Here is a 13335-nt window from a genome sequence, read left to right as displayed (position 1 = left end):
CAATGCAGGCAGATCAATAATAGGCTATTGTTGAATATTAAATTAAATGTCCCCAAGTGGCTATGCCCACTAGCCTACCGGTTTATTAATGTTTTTAGATCGTATAGGCTACTGGTTTTAACTGGTAAGATTTTTAATGTTTTTGTCTCTTCTTATAATGGATGCATTTATTTGATACAAAATACAGCCAAAAAAAAAAAGTAATAAAGTAGCTGGGGCACGTGTAAAGTGGCATAGCCTAAGGTATGCAGAGAAGACAAAAAGTAGGATAATGTTGTGCATGCTGTGGATTAAATTTAGTAAGCCCTTATTCCTAAAGGAACACATTTAAAACCAGTAAGCACTCATTTGTATAGGTACAACATTTGCTATAATTTAAAAAAAAAACTTTTTAATGCACAGATGAAAACAGCAAACTATCACCATTATGGATATCTTGCTATAATACAACACTCCCACCTTGTGGGCTATTACCTTAATGACACGATCAAACCTGCATCGACACAGAAGGCACAATCCATACACAATGTTCTGTAGCCTACTAAATAAACAATTTCATCGGTGCATGTTAATGCCAACTTGTAATCTTTTTTAAATCAGCCTTCACCTTTTTTGACCGGGTTTGCCTTGATTCTGAATATATAATGGTTGGTATATAATTCCATTGTTCTTCACTCTTGTCTTTTAAAGGAACACTCCACCGTTTTTTGAAATAGGGCTTATTCACCGTCTCCCCTACATTAAGATAGGTGGTCAAAAGAATTTTTGTCTCAGTGCATGCATTGTCTTCGTTTGGCAGTGCAGACGCTAGCTTAGCTTAGAATAATGAATGGAATCCTATGTTGTCAGGTAGCATGTCGTGAGTAAAAGGGATAAAAATTTTTTTTTTTAAAACCTAATTACTTCTTGTGGCCTGCGTATTCACAACGAGTACAAATAGCAATTCAGATTAAGACTAGGCGATTTCCTAGGCAGATTTTGACTTGGGACTATATTGGGGGGAAGCACAGACGAAGCACTGCTACTTGGGCACAGTCATATCACGCAACACCTGAAATCCATCAACATACTGCCGTGACCTGCACAGAGTATCTTTGCCTTAGGATTGAGTTGAGTTTGAGAAGTTACAGCTACAGTTACAGCAAACATGGTAATTGCCTGCATAGCAAAAGGTTGTGAGAACAAGCAAAGGACATACACTCACACCACCAGTTCATGTTGGCTCTCATCCTCAAGTCCTCTGTCTGTTGAGCGATCGCAACCTCCTCCTGTTGTTCTATATCCAAAGCATGCAGCTCCTCTTCTGAAAACTCTGGTTCGTAGAGGTATGGTTCTGGATCTTGACTGTCTAAGAAGTCACCCTCTTCGTCTCTCACAAAATCCGCCATGTTCATCGCCATTCACTATGTCTACTGTAGGATAGCCAGCTACTATTCACGCCGGTATGTTGACGGAAGTTGGGGGATTTCAGGTGTTGCGTGATATGACTGCGCCCAAGTAGCAGTGCTTCGCCTGTGATTCACCCTAATATAGTCCCAAGTCAATATCTGCCAAGGAAATCGCCTAGTCTTAATCTGAATTCCTATTTGTACTCGTTGTGAATACGCAGGCCACTAGAAGTGATTAGATTTTAATTTTTTTTTTTTTATCACTTTTACTCACGACATGCTACCTGACAACATAGGATTCCATTCATTATGCTATATATATATATATATATATATATATATATATATATATATATCTGGAGAAAACAGCGCTGTCATCGTCCAGCTCAGTTCAATTCTCATATAATGGTGTCAATGCAGGTATCAATGCAGGCAGATCAATGATATTGTTGAATTTTAAGTGTCCCCAACTAAGCAAGCCAAAGGCGACAGTGGCAAGGAACCAAAACTCCATCAGGTGACGGAATGGAGGAAAAAAAAACCTTGGGAGAAACCAGGCTCAGTCAGTTCTCCTCTGGCCAGTGAACGAACAGTGTATGATTATGATTCAGGCAGCATTACAGGCCAGAAGTCAGATTGGATTGGAAGATTCAGAATATTTATCCAGTTCCATCTGGTTGAAGATCAGAGTCATCACGCCGGTATGGAGACGAGTTTGTTGAGGATCAGTGCTGTTGATGGCTGTCGTGTCGATGAGGCCTTCACAGGTGTGAGTCTAGTTGACACAATCTCTGCTGACACTTCAGGGATGCATTGTGGTCATGTCAGATCTGATCCATCTGATGTGTTGTGGTCGTGTCTAGGTGCAGATCCACCATCTGATCTGCATACGGCCCGGATCCGGCTGACTGCGAAAAACCTCGGAATAAACAGAAAGACTAATGTTAGCATAGATGCCATTTTTCTTATGATGTAACGAGTAGTACCCCTAGTGAAACTAAATATACTTACCGGTAAATGTATTTGAAATAAATTTATTTTATGCTAAGTATACTACAAATACATTACATATTTGGGTAGTTAATATAAATACCCTGCAATTGTACTGTTAGTATACTAAATTGGTATACTTAAAGTCTGCTAAATTGAAACAAGTAATTTTGTGCATAATGCACTTTAGTTATCTGGAAATTATAAAGAGGTCCAACTAAAGATATACTTAAGTATATTTGATTGTGCTAAAATGGAACTATTGCTAGTATACTTTAGGTATACTTGCATTTAAATTATACAGTGATCATACTATCCTTACTAATAATGAACTTAGCTAATAAGCACTTTTTTTCAAATTGCTTACACACAATTTCTGAAACTATGGCTCTATTTATCTAAACTATTTATTGAAACTAAACACACACACACAACATGCAAAACATCAGACATCTCTTGCAAAAGCAAACACTTAATTCAGAACTATTTTAACTCTTGTTTTTTCAAAACTTTACAGCCAAACATCAAATGATTAGCCACATAAACACATCACTACACACAGATGTGAAAAGTGTAAAACACTACTATCTTGTGTCTTTTGCTTGTTCAGTGTGCAGAGAGTGTACAGGAGTTTGTCAGACGTACGTACAAATACACTGTGTACACTGTATGAATGCACAATAGATGAACTGACTTGAGCTGAATATTGATCTCTCTCTCTCTCTCTCTCTCTCTCTCTCTCTCTCTCTCTCTCTCTCTCTCTATATATATATATATATATATATATATATATATATATATATATATCAGTAGGTCTCAAGCAATATGCCAGTAAATATATTAATGGGTTTGTAGTATAGTTAGTATGAAATAAATGTAGGCTTATTTTAGATACATTTTGGCATAGGTTTTTTTTTCTACTAGGGCAGACTCTGCATCCATGTTTTCTCACCGTCACGCACATAACTCAGAAACTCTTAAGAAAATCCAAAGTTACCAAAACTCATAATTACGAGCTGTGCTGATGTTCATGTGCATTTTATCTCATAATTTCTGACATGACTTGAAAACACTGTAACTGCCGAAGCTAAACCTTGACCTCCATTGGCCTGTCCCAATTACCGGTTGAACTAGAAGTTGACACGTCAGACCGCTATGCTTGATAGACCATAAAGCCAATGCCATCATACTCACCAACAATCGGTTTTGCTTTACTTTTGCTAAAGAACCAAACTCGCTAGAGTGCACTATTGGGAATCTGTGTTGCAGATTTGGCACATTTGTCAGAAGGAAAACTTCAGAGTCGTTGCAGCAAAACACAGTCACACCATGTATTTTAAATCTGAGAATGATTTTTTTAGATGATGCTATGTATTTTGTTTTGTAGATAAGACTTTCTTTTTATGCAAACCAAAGAAATTGTGAAGTCAAGTCACATTTGTTTATATAGCGCTTTTTACAATACAGATAGTTTACAATAAGCAGCTTTAAAGAGATTACAGGAAAACTAGAAAAAAAGTTTGATGAGACAAACTTTAAGTTGGCTTGAAAAAGCCGGACCAGAGAGTTTGAAGAAGTTTAAAATAGTTTGAAGTTTAAAGTAGTATTAAGTTTGATAGATGGATTAGTTAGAAAGAAAGAATAGTTAGAAAGAAAGAAAACGATAAGTTAGAAAGAAAAGAAAGATAAGTTAGATAAATAGAAAGATTATTTTCAATAAAAGAAAGATTAGTTAGAAAGAAAGATTAGTTAGAAAGAAAGATTAGTTAGAAAGAAAGAAAGATTAGTTAGAAAGAAAGACAGAAAGATTAGTTAGAAAGAAAGAAAGAAAGAAAGAAAGAAAATATATAGATTAATTAGAAAGAAAGAAAAATTAGTTAGAAAGAAAGAAAAAAAGATTAGTTAGAAAGAAAGACTAGTTAGAAAAAATAAAGAAAGATTAGTTAAAAAGAAAGAGATCAGTTAGAAAGAAAGAAAGATTAGTTAAAAAATAAAGAGAAAGATTGCTTAGAAAGAAAGAAAAAAGATTAGTTAGAAAGAAAGAAAGAAAGAAAGAAAGAAAGATTAGTTAGAAAGAAAGAAAGAGATTATTAAGAAAGATAGATTAGTTAGAAAGAAAGAGAAAAAGATTAGTTAGAAAGAAAAAAGATTAGTTAGAAACAAAGATTAGTTAGAAAGAAAGAAAGATATCAGTTACAAAGGAAAGATAGATTGGTTAGAAAGAAAGATTAGTTAGAAAGAAAGAAAGAAAGATAGATTAGGTAGAAAGAAATAAAGAAAGATTAGATAGAAAGAAATAAAAAATTAGTTAGAAAGAAAGAAAGAAAGAAAGATTAGGTAGAAAGAAATAAAAAATTAGTTAGAAAGAAAGATTAGTTAGAAAGAAAGAAAGATTACTTAGAAAGAAAGAAAAAAGAAAGAAAGATGGATTAGTTAGAAAGATATTAGTTAGAAAGAAAGATAGATTGGTTACAAAGAAAGATTAGTTAGAAAGAAAGAAAGAAAGAAAGATAGATAGATTAGGTAGAAAGAAAGAAAGAAAGATTAGGTAGAAAGAAAGAAAGATTAATTAGAAAGAAAGAAAGAAAGATTAGTTAGAAAGAAATAAAAATTAATTAGAAAGAAAGAAAGAAAGAAATAAAGAAAGAAAGAAAGAAAAAATATATAGATTAGTTAGAAAGAAAGATTAGTTAAAAAGAAAGCTTAGAAAGAAAGATTAGTTAGAAAGAAAGATAGATCAGTTAGAAAGAAAGATTAGTTAGAAAGAAAGAAATATTAGTAAGAAAGAAAGAAAGATTAGTTAGAAAAAAAGAAAGAAAGAAAGATTAGTTAGAAAGAAAGAAAGAGAAAGAAAGAAAAAAGATTAGTTAGAAAGAAAGATAGATTAGTTAGAAAGAAAGAAAGAGATTAGTAAGAAAGAAAGATAGATTAGTTAGAAAGAAAGAAAGATAGATAGATTAGTTAGAAAGAAAGAAAGATTAGTTAGAAAGAAAGATAGATTAGTTAGAAAGAAAGAAAGAAAGATTAGTTAGAAAGAAAGAAAGATTAGTTAGAAAGAAAGAAAGATAGATTAGTTAGAAAGAAAGAAAGAAACATTAGTTAGAAATAAATAAAAAAGATTAGTTAGAAAGAAAGAAAGATTCGTTAGAAAGAAAGAAAGATTAGTTAGAAAGAAAGAAAAAATATTAGTTAGAAAGAAAGATTCGTTAGAAAGAAAGAAATATAGATTAGTTAGAAAGAAATAAAGAAATATAGACAGATTAGTTAGAAAGAAAGAAAGAAAGATTAGTTAGAAAGAAAGATAGATTAGTTAGAAAGAAAGAAAGATATTAGTTAGAAAGAAAGATAGATTGGTTAGAAAGAAAGATTAGAAAGAAAGAAAGAGAGATAGATTAGGTAGAAAGAAAGAAAGAAAGAAAGAAAGATTAGTTAGAAAGAAAGGAAAGAAAGAAAGAAAGATTAGTTAGAAAGAAAGAAAGAAAAAAAGATTAGTTAGAAAGAAAGAAAGATTCGTTGGAAAGAAAGAAAGATTAGTTAGAAAGAAAGAAAAAAGATTAATTAGTTAGAAAGAAAGATTCGTTAGAAAGAAAGAAATATAGATTAGTTAGAAATAAATAAAGAAAGATAGACAGATTAGTTAGAAAGAAAGAAAGAAAGATTAGTTAGAAAGAAAGATAGATTAGTTAGAAAGAAAGAAAGATATTAGTTAGAAAGAAAGATAGATTGGTTAGAAAGAAAGATTAGATAGAAAGAAAGAAAGATAGATTAGGTAGAAAGAAAGAAAGAAAGATTAGTTAGAAAGAAAGGAAAGAAAGAAAGAAAGATTAGTTAGAAAGAAAGAAAGAAAAAAGATTAGTTAGAAAGAAAGAACGATTCGTTGGAAAGAAAGAAAGATTAGTTAGAAAGAAATAAAAAAAGATTAATTAGAAAGAAAGAAAGATTCGTTAGAAAGAAAGAAATATAGATTAGTTAGAAAGAAAGAAAGATAGATAGATTAGTTAGAAAGAAAGAAAGAATGATTAGTTAGAAAGAAAGAAAGAGATTTGTTAGAAAGAAAGAAAGAAAGATTAGTTAGAAAGAAAGAAAAAAAGATTAGTTAGAAAGAAAGAAAAAAGATTAGTTAGAAAGAAAGAAAGATAGATTAGTTAGAAAGAAAGAAAGATAGATAGATTAGTTAGAAAGAAATAAAGAAAGATGGATTAGTTAGAAAGAAAGATTAGTTAGAAAAAAAGATTAGTTAGAAAGAAAGATAGATAAATAGATTAGAAAGAAAGATTAGTTAGAAAGAAAGAAAGATAGATTAGTTAGAAAGAAAGAAAGATAGAAAGATTAGTTAGAAAGAAAGAAAAAAAGATTAGTTAGAAAGAAAGAAAGAAAAAAGATTAGTTAGAAAGAAAGAAAGAAAGATGGATTAGTTAGAAAGAAAGATAGATTAGTTAGAAAGAAAGACAGAAAGATTAGTTAGAAAGAAAGAAAGGAAGATAAGTTAAAAAGAAAGATAGATTAGTTAGAAAGAAAGAAAGATAGATAGATTAGTTAGAAAGAAAGAAAGATTAGTCAGAAAGATAGATTAGTTAGAAAGAAAGAAGGATTAGTTAGAAAGAAAGAAAGAAAGAAAGATTAGTTAGAAAGAAAGATAGATTAGGTAGAAAGAAAGAAAGAAAGAAAGAAAGAAAGAAAGAAAGAAAGATTAGGTTGACAGAAAGAAAGATTAGTTAGAAAGAAAGAAAGATTAGTTAAAAATAAAGAGATAAGTTAGAAAGAAAGATTAGTTAGAAAGTACGATTAGTTAGAAAGAAAGATTAGTTAGAAAAGAAAGAAAAATTAGTTAGAAAGAAAGAAAAAAGATTAGTTAGAAAGAAAGAAAGATTAGTTAGAAAGAAAGAAATATAGATTAGTTAGAAAGAAAGAAAGAAAGAAAGAAAGATGTATTAGTTAGAAAGAAAGAAAGAAAGAAAGAAAGAAAGAAAGAAATATGTATTAGTTAGAAAGAAAGATTAGTTAGAAAGAAAGAAAGATAGATAGATTAGTTAGAAAGAAAGAAAAAAGAAAGAAAGAAAGATGGATTAGTTAGAAAGATAGAAAGAAAGAAAGAAAGATTAGTTAGAAAGAAAGAAAGAAAGAAAGAAAGATGGATTAGTTAGAAAGAAAGATTAGTTAGATAGAAAGAAAGATTAGTTAGAAAGAAAGAAAGATTAGTTAGAATGAAAGATAAATTAGTTAGAAAGAAAGAAAGGAAGAAAGAAAGATTTCTTAGTTAGAAAGAAAGAAAGAAAGAAAGAAAGAAAGAAAGAAAGAAAGAAAGATAGATAGATTAGTTAGAAAGAAAGATTAGTTAGATAGAAAGAAAGATTAGTTAGAAAGAAAGAAAGAAAGATTAGTTAGAATGAAAGATAAATTAGTTAGAAAGAAAGAAAGGAAGAAAGAAAGATTTCTTAGTTAGAAAGAAAGAAAGAAAGAAAGATAGATTAGTTAGAAAGAAAGAAAGAAAGAAAGAAAGAAAAGAAGAAAGAAAGAAAGAAAGAAAGATGGATTAGTGAGTAAGAAAGATTAGTTAGAAAGAAATAAAGAAAGATTAGGTTGATACACTACTTCCTGCTCAGCTACTGTTCGGACGCTCTCGCTTACTGCTCCGCGCTTTGCTCTATCGCTTTTATATTTCTATATTTTATCTCCTTTTATCACCTAATTTTAACTTCAGCAAATCAGCACAGTGCTCAAACGCTTGGATTACTACAAAAAAATGCAGAATTATTTTATTCGACCAGCCTCCCACTGAAAGCTTACATTCCGGGGAAGAGAAAACACAACTGCCTACATTCATAAGGATAAGAAAATGCCTCCTCTGGAATCTACTTGCTGCTCCAACTGCCACAGACTTTTACAAAGGATTGCAATTCTTGAAACAAAGTTAATTGCGGGACCACCAAACCAGACGGAACACACAACAGAGCTTTGTCATGGACGTCCTCAGCATACAGCCGGTGAGTCCCATGAATCTAGTGCTTCTCGACAGGCCATACTGAGTGTAGAGAAACAAGCCGATCGTTTTAATAATCGATGGCACAAACAGGGTGCGAGACCCAAAGGCACTCGAGACATCAGATTGTCACGAGCATCACATATTACTGCAGTAGCATCCTCTACCCCAGATACGGCTCTGACAAGGACTGCAAACACTGGTCTCCTACCACCGCCTATACATCTTGAGAACAGATTTGAAATATTAATGAATGAGGAATCCCCAAATTTGATGAATGTGATCGCACACAGACTGAATCAGCCAGTAGCTAACACTGATGCTAACTGGGGCTCAAGGTCGAGCAGACAGCGGCACTCAGCTCACAGTGCAGCCGAGCCCAGGACTCTGATAGTGGGCGACTCCGTAATCAGAAACATTAATAGCAGGGATACAACAACGTGCTGCCTTCCACAAGCAACAACATCTGATGTAAACAGGGAACTTCAGAACATTCTGATGAAACATAAGACTGCAAATCGACTCATCATTCATGTGGGGAAGAATGATATTCATAAAGAGCAGTCGGAACTTCTTAAAAAGGATTTCAATGAACTTTTTGAAACACTTAAAAGACTGAAAGTTCAAACATTCATCAGTGGACCACTCCCAGCAAGAGGAACAAACAGGTTTTCACTGTTAGTTGGGCTTAATACATGGCTGCAAAAACCTGCAACATAAAAGGAGTGAACTTTATTGACAACTTCAATCTTTTCTGGAGTCAGAGGCAACTGTTTCAACAGGATGGCCACCACCCAAACAAACTTGGTTCAAGAGTGCTAAAGGACAATATCTACTTCTCCCTCCGTCATCCTTCTGCAATGTGTGCCAATCCACTCAACCTGAATGGCACACACACACCGGGATACAGTATGAATGACCACAGGATTTCACTTCAGCACCTGAATGGACATGCGGTTGACACATCACACAAGGACAGTGATAACACCACTCAGCCACAACAACCTCTGCTCACGGACACAATCTCAGCTGAGCCCTGCCCACAGAGCTCACCACAGACAGACTGTGACATACCAGCACTGCCACAAGATACAGCACCCAAGGACGACTTTCTGGAAAACAGCCAGGGAAACCAGGACAGCATATTACAGCCTCCAATAACACCAGAGCAACAATCCCTCTCACCGGAAACATTATCACTCTCTCCAGCATTCTGTGCTTCTCAGAGAAAATGGAACAACTGGTGCATGCTGGAACTAGATTATCCCACTCTTTTGCTGCGAGCCCCCAGATACCAACCAAAAAACGCCAGGCCCCACAACCACCAAAGCCTGCGGGCCCAGCTCGCCCTCCCCCTCCTCCTGTGAGAGCTCTTCGGCCTCTGCCACAGCGCCAGGGCCAACACCCCCCTCCAGCGGCTCGAGGTGAACCAAAAACAACTGATACCAGCTCTCAGTGATATGTGTCGGGTCCCCGCTATGATAACAATAACTTACTCAAATGTTTACAGAACAAGCGGGAACCCAGTGTGCCTGTATCTTTTTCTATTGCTGTTCGATTACATGATAGAAAGTCTAAGGCCTTCAAAAGCCGTACAGCAAACCCATCTAATCTGGTGCCTATTACACGACATACCAAGATTGCTGTGGGGACAAAAAGTAAGACTGTTAAGTTAGCACTTTTAAACATCCGCTCACTTAAAAATAAATCACTTTTAGTCAACGACTTAATAACCACATACAACCTGGATTATATGTTGCTAAATGAAACTTGGCTAGAAGAAAGTTGCAGTGCAACAGTCCTCAATGAAACAGCCCCTCCTAACTTTACTTTTATGAGTGTCTGCAGAGCTGTCAGAAGAGGCGGAGGTTTAGCTGCTCTTTATAAAGATGTCTATCAATGTAAGCAAATATCATTTGGGAATTACCCGTCTTTCAAGTATCTGGGTATTGTGTTAAAAGGTGCTCCACGCATTTTACTTATCATTGTTTACAGGCCTCCAAAATACTCTCCAGCTTTTGCTGAGAACTTAACAGAACTGTTATCAACAATTTCCTCAGAGTTTGACTGCTTTGCCATTGCTGGAGATTTTAACATTCACATAGATAATGCAGAAAACAATATGGCAAAAGAAATCAAAACTGTTTTAAAAACTTTTGATCTGACTCAGCATGTACATGGACCCACACATAATCGTGGACACACTCTAGATTTACTTATCAGTAAGGGTCTAAACATTTCATCAATTGTTATTAAGGATGTAGCACTGTCTGATCATTTTTGTATTTTCTTTGATATATTGATCTCTCCTGCCATTGAAGTTATATCTGTGTCTGTCAAGAAGAGATGCTTAAATGAGAACACTAGTGTACTATTTATGAAGGCTATATCTTTAACACCAAGCATATCTGCTGACTCTGTTGATTTTCTCCTTGATTCTTTTAACTCAAAAGTTAAGAGTGTAATTGATGATATTGCTCCTGTGAAAGTCAGGAAGAAGAGTGGCAGACAAAAATCACCTTGGAGAAACTCAACAGCAGTGCAAAATATGAAAAGACAATGCAGAAAAGCAGAGCGCATGTGGCGGAAGAAAAAACTTGTAGTCCATTATAACATCTACAAAGACAGCATCCATGCTTTCAATAAGGAACTAAGCAAAGCTAGACAGACTTTTTTCTCGAATATTATAAACAGCAATATAAACAACACGCGCACTCTTTTTGCTACTGTAGAGAGACTGACAAACCCCCCATGCCAGATTCCCAGTGAAATGCTCTCAGTGAGAAAGTGCAGTGAGTTTGCTTCTTTCTTCTCTGAGAAAATCAATAATATCAGAAAGGTGATCAGCTCATCCTTGAGTTGCGCTGGGGTCAGGCAGATCAGACAACAGCACGAGAAAGTAGCCACTATGTCTGATTTCGAAGAAATTGATGGCAAAATTTTGGAAGAAACCGTACAGCAACTAAAAACATCAACCTGCGCCCTTGACGCACTTCCCACATCTTTTTTCAAAAATGTGTTACACAGCTTAGAAGCAGATCTCCTGGAAGTGGTAAATGCCTCACTTCTCTCTGGGAGTTTTCCGACCTCCCTGAAAACTGCTGTTGTCAAGCCCCTCCTGAAAAAGAGCAATCTGGATAAGACCATATTAAACAACTATAGACCGATATCAAATCTTCCTTTCATAGGCAAGATCATTGAAAAAGTTGTCTTCAATCAGCTGAACAAATTCTTAAGCTCGAATGGATACTTTGACCATTTTCAATCTGGTTTCCGACCGCACCACAGTACAGAGACAGCGCTCATAAAGATAATAAATGATATTCGCTTAAATACTGATACAGGCAAATTATCAGTGCTGGTAATACTCGACCTCAGTCCTGCATTTGATACTGTCGATCACAAAATACTTCTTGACAGGGTGGAAAACTGGGTCGGGCTTTCTGGGATAGTCCTAAAATGGTTCAGGTCATACTCAGGAGGCAGAGGTTATTATGTGAGTATAGGAGACCATAAGTCTGAGTGGACATCCATGACATGCGGAGTCCCTCAAGGCTCAATTCTTGCGCCACTCCTATTCAACCTGTACATGCTCCCAATGAGCCAAATAATGAGAAAGAACCAAATCGCTTACCATAGCTATGCAGACGACACACAGCTCTACTTATCCCTATCGCCTAACGATTACAGCCCCATTGACTCTCTTTGCCAATGCATTGATGAAGTAACAATTGGATGTGCCAAAACTTTCTTCAGTTAAACAAAGACAAAACTGAAGTCATTGTGTTTGGAAACAAAGATGAAGTTCTCAAGGTGAACGCATACCTTCAGTCTAGGGGTCAAACAACTAAAAATCAAGTCAGGAATCTGGGTGTGTCTCTGGAGTCAGACCTTAGTTTCAGTAGTCATGTCAAAGCAATAACTAAATCAGCATATTATCACCTGAAAAATATTGCAAGAATTAGATGCTTTGTTTCCAGTCAAGACTTAGAAAAACTTGTGCATGCTTTCATCACCAGTAGGGTGGATTATTGTAATGGACTTCTCACTGGCCTTCCCAAAAAGACCATAAGACAGTTGCAGCTCATACAGAACGCTGCTGCTAGGATTCTGAGCAGAACCAGAAAATATGAACACATCACACCAGTCCTCAGGTCGTTACACTGGCTGCCAGTTACATTTAGGATTGATTTTAAAGTATTATTACTGGTATATAAATCATTCAATGGCCTAGGACCTCAATACATTGCAGATATGCTCAGTGAATATAAACCCAACAGATCACTCAGATCATTAGGATCACATCGGCTAGAAATACCAAGGGTTCACTCTAAGCATGGCGAGTCTGCTTTTAGCTACTATGCCAGCCGCAGCTGGAACCAGCTTCCAGAAGAGATCAGATGTGCTCCTACAGTAGTCACATTCAAATCCAGACTCAAAACACATCTGTTTAACTGTGCATTTACTGAATGAGCACTGTGCCACTGTTCGTCCGACTGTTTGCACTGTATTTTATTTTATGTTTTAATTATTCTGATTTCATTTGATTATTTCTGTATTTTATCTTTTATTCTAAACTGTTTTAATTATTCTGATTTCTTTTGATTATTTTAATTTCTTCTATGTAAAGCACTTTGAATTACCATTGTGTATGAAATGTGCTATATAAATAAACTTGCCTTGCCTTGCCTTGCCTCGAAAGAAAGACATTTTAGTTAGAAAGAAAGATTAGTTAAAAAATAAAGAGAAAGATTAGTTAGAAAGAAAGAAAAATAGATTAGTTAGAAAGAATGAAAGATAGATAGATCAGTTAGAAAGTAAGATAGATAGATTAGTTAAAAAAGAAAGATCGATAGATTAGTTAGAAAGAAAGAAAGAAAGAAAGAAAGATTAGTTAGAAAGAAAGAAAGATAGATTAGTTAGAAAGAAAGAAGTCAAGTCAAGTCAAATATATTTATATAGCGCTTTTCACAATAC

The 13335-nt window shown here is 34.6% G+C and overlaps 1 long non-coding RNA gene across 1 annotated transcript in view; it reads right to left on the bottom strand.

The window, feature by feature from the left end:
• The window catches only part of LOC143757198 (uncharacterized), a 208437-nt gene that overhangs the window by 115531 nt on the left and 79571 nt on the right, over positions 1 to 13335 (bottom strand). The window lies entirely within an intron of this gene.

This window comes from Siphateles boraxobius, unplaced genomic scaffold (genome assembly GCF_051911475.1).
Source record: "Siphateles boraxobius isolate OS27281-9 unplaced genomic scaffold, OSU_SipBor_1 30, whole genome shotgun sequence".
Lineage (NCBI taxonomy): Eukaryota > Metazoa > Chordata > Actinopteri > Cypriniformes > Leuciscidae > Siphateles > Siphateles boraxobius.
The sequence above is the reverse complement of the archived record's forward strand: the minus strand, read 5'-3'. Positions and strand labels throughout refer to the sequence as shown.